Source organism: Myotis brandtii, unplaced genomic scaffold (genome assembly GCF_000412655.1).
Source record: "Myotis brandtii unplaced genomic scaffold, ASM41265v1 scaffold174, whole genome shotgun sequence".
Classification (NCBI taxonomy): Eukaryota; Metazoa; Chordata; class Mammalia; order Chiroptera; family Vespertilionidae; genus Myotis; species Myotis brandtii.
In genome coordinates, this window is record NW_005356437.1 from 1,599,906 (window position 1) to 1,604,106 (window position 4,201).

Genomic DNA, 4,201 nt, shown 5'->3' on the forward strand with positions numbered 1-4,201 from the left:
ACCGCGAATCCATTTGCAGCCCGCCTGGCGTGTGACTGCGTACCTCTGTTTTTGGCGCTTCCGTAGCTCCCTCTCAGTCTCACTGCGCTTCTTTCTTTTCTTCCAGTTGTAGATCTCCCACTGGGCCAACTTCCCCATGGTTCTGAGTGGTGGTTGTTTGCCTCATAGTTGGTAGTTTCAATGATGCTGTGAGAGAGCAGCACGCACAGGTCCACTCCCTACGCCGCCATCTTGGTTCTCCTGAACAACTCTTTAAACTCAACAACAAAACAAACAACCTGACTAAAATATAGGCCAAAGACCTTAACAGATATCTCACCAAAGAAGAGATACGGATAGCAAATGTATACACCACATCATATATCGGGGAAATGCAAATGAAAGCAACAATAAGATACCACTACATGCCCATCAGAATGGCCAAAATCCAGAACACTGACACCAAATGCTGAGGAGGGTGTACAGCCACTTTGGAAGACAGTTTGGCGGTTCCTTACAAAACTATACATACCCTTACCATACAATCCAGCAATCATGCTGCTTGGTATTTACCCAAAGAACATGAAAACTTACGTCCACACAAAATCTGCACACAAATGTTTATAGCAGCTTCATTCATAATTGCCATAACCTGGAGGTAACCAAGATATCCTTCAGTAGGAGAATGGATAAATAAACTGTGGTACATCCAGACAATGGAATTTTATTCAGTGCTAAAAAGGACATGAAGAAATCTAAAATTCATATTGCTAAGTCAGCAATTTTCAACCATTTTTGTCTCATGGAACACATAAACTAATTACTAAAATTCTGCAGCACACCAAAAAATATATTATTTTTTTGCAGATCTGACACACAAAAAAGTATAATTTTTATTCAGTCACACCAGACAGCTATTATTGTGTTGGCTATTGTCATTTTTTAAAATATGTTTTTATTGATTTGAGAAAGTAAGGGTGAGGGAAACATCGATGAGAGAGGGAAACATCAATGAGAGAGAGAAACATCTATAGGCTGCCTCCTGCATGCCCACCAGGGATAGAGCTCACAACCTGTGCATGCCCCCGACTGGGAATCAAACCAGCGACCTTCTGATGTGTGAGACAACATTCAACCGAGCCACACTGGCCAGGGCTGTTATCATTTTTTAATTTGACAATCTAAGGCAAAAGAGGTCAGTGCCCTTGACTGAATAGTCAGATATTGCATGTTTTAAAAATTCTTGCAGCACACCTGTTGAAAATCACTGTGCTAAGTGAAAGAAGCACGTCTGAAAAGACATATGGTGTGATTCACAACTATATGATATTCTGAGAAAGACAAACTATGGAGACAGCAACAAAAATCATCAGGGGGCAACGGGTTGGGGAGGAGTAAATAAGTGGAACACAGAGAATTTGTAGGCCAATGAAAATACTCTGTATGATACCATATTGATGGGTCAATGCCATTATATATGTGTCCAAACCCACAGAATATACAACACCAAGAGTGAACCTTAATGTAAACTACAGTGTTTGAGTAATCATGATGTGTCCATGTTAGTTCATCAACTGTAACAAATGTTGCGGGAATGTGGATAATGGGGGAGGCTACCCATGTGCAGGGGTGTATGGAAAATCTGTGTACTTTCCCCTCAATTTTGCTGTGAACCTAATAGTATTCTCTAACAATAAAGTCTTAATTTAAAAATAGTAAATTCCCACCCAGTTGGTGTGGCTCAGTGTTGAGCATTGACCCATGCACCAGGAGGTCACTGGTTCGATTCCCAGTCAGGGCACATGCCCAGATTGTAGGCTTGATCCCCAACAGGGGGCATGCAGGAGGCAGCCGATTGATGTTGATGTTTCTCTTTCATTGATGTTTCTATCTCTCTCTCCCTCTCCCCTCTTCTCTCTCTAAAATCAATTTAAAAAAAAAATATTACTTTTAAAAATAGTAAATTCCCTGTTAAAATTTTTCAATTCAATCCCAATATTTATAGAATAAAATCTGAACTCCCTTGCAAGGAATACAAATGGTTTTCATGATGTGATTCCCATATACCTTTCCAAGCTCATCTTCAGTATCTTCCCTCCAAGACAGCATAGGGACTTGGGCTGGGAATGGAGAATACCAGGTGGCCAGGACACCAAGATCAGTTAGTCAGAAAAAACTTGGGATGAGCTGACCCCAAAAATGTCACCACCCCTCCACTCCTTTCTCAAAAATGCAGAGGTAGCTGATTTTATCTCCCTTCTTACTACCTGCTTAAACTACTGACCGGCATGCACAGTTGATCAAGGTTTGACAACTATACGACTTCCCTAGGGTGGTGGTAATAAGCAGAATACCATCTTGCCCCCGGAGGGCAGGCATGGGCACAGTTACCAGGAACACAACTGGAAAAGGAAGTTACCTAAGCCTTAAAATGGAAAATTCTCAAAGCCTACCTTTTTCAAAAAGCCCACCTTTTCACACAAGCCTGCTTTGTCCCCAGCTTATAAAAGGAGCCAAGCAGAGATCCCCCACACCACCACCAAACCCCAGTCAGTTCAGAGGACCTTCCTTTCCTCTGTGTTGTGTACCTTGTCCTTAAGCATAAGTTTAATATGATCTGTCTGGAAATTTCCTTTTGATTTCTAGCTTGGGGAACCCAAGAACCCCAATGCTGAAAAGAACTCCACCCAACTTCACCTTCTGACATGTGAACCACAAATTCTCACTCCTCCAAGCTTTTCCATCTGGAGTCTCTTGGCTTGGCAAATGTAGAGGAGAGACTACTAACCCATGACATGTCAGGAGACTGCCTGATGGTAACTCATGCTCATTCTACATAATAAGCATCGCTCCCCTGCCTTCTGCTACGTGCTGGTTCCTGGAACAGGTTGTTGTCCTGACCAAACATGTAATTTCCATACCTGGTAGCATTCACCTACTTGTACCTATGACTATCACCCCTTTACCTTATATAATTCTCTGGCACCTGCCAAGTAAAGTAGCGAGGGGACTCATTTTGTAGCGCAGTCGCCCAAGACATACCTCGTATGTATGTTTCCCTTACTAAACTCTACTAGTTACCAGACTGGACTGACCAGCCTCTTTCTTCAGTCTTTCCCTGTTCTCCACTTCCAGAGGTAGATTTTCAGTCTCAGGGTTTCCATTGGGTCTGCGTGTATGAACAGTAAAAACCTACTTACTCTTCATGTCTCAGTACAAATGCAACCTGCCCTGTGGATCCTTCCCTCACTTCCCTATTTAGAGCCCGCCCCCCTCTTCAGTCTTGGTAGCACGTCTGCTGGTATTTTGTACTTGACTCCACCATCTAATTGTACCTTCACTGTTTAAATCCCTAGTATTTGTCCCCATTAGAAAGTAAGGACTATGTTCTATTCTTTCTGTATCTCCAGTGCCAAGTACACAACTTCATCCACAGTAAAAAAGACATCAAAAAAGAAAAAAAGCCCGACCAGTGTGCTCAGTGGTTGAGTGTGACCTATGAACCAAGAGATCACAGTTCAATTCCGGGTCAGGGTACATGCCCGGGTTGTGGATTCGATCCCAAGTGGGGGCAGGAGTCAGCCGATCAACGATACTCCCTCATCATTGATGTTTATATCTCTCTCCCTCTCCCTTCTTCTCTGAAATAAATAAAACATTTTTTTCCAAAAGAAAAAGAAGATGGTTATGAATGACCTCATAAGAGTACTGTGGGAATTTAAGGATTTGCAAGTCTTTCTATGGAAAACCTGAAGCAACCTTTCAGCAGAATTATTGGCAAGTCGGAAACTTCAATAAGCATTGCGGAATACAGTAATAATTTTATAAGGGGGGGCTTATGCTTAAAAAAAGATTGAAGGAAAGCACCAAAATGTTAAAACTGATGTGGTTAGAATGGTGAGAAACCACAGGTAATCTCCCCCCTTTCCTGTTTCCAGAAATGTTTTAAATACTTAACCTAAACTATTTCCATAATGACTGTGGCTCCTTAAAAATTAATGACAACATTCTAAACTTCCAAACCTACCAAATCAGAATGGTGAGAACCATGCCACTCCATACATAGAGGAAAATGATGAGAACATAGCACTCTGCGACACTCAGGGTAGGAGAAAGAAAAGATGGAGGCTGTATATACTTCTAACATATTGGCTTATATGATTACTAGAGGCCCAGTGCACAAATTCGTGCACGGGTGGGGTTCCTTGGCCTGGCCAGCGAT

At 42.1% G+C, this 4,201-nt stretch overlaps 1 protein-coding gene across 1 annotated transcript in view; it reads right to left on the bottom strand.

Moving 5' to 3' along the window:
* Window positions 1–4,201, bottom strand: part of CDADC1 (cytidine and dCMP deaminase domain containing 1) — a gene marked incomplete at its 5' end in the record, with an annotated part of 87,162 nt that overhangs the window by 80,769 nt on the left and 2,192 nt on the right. The window lies entirely within an intron of this gene.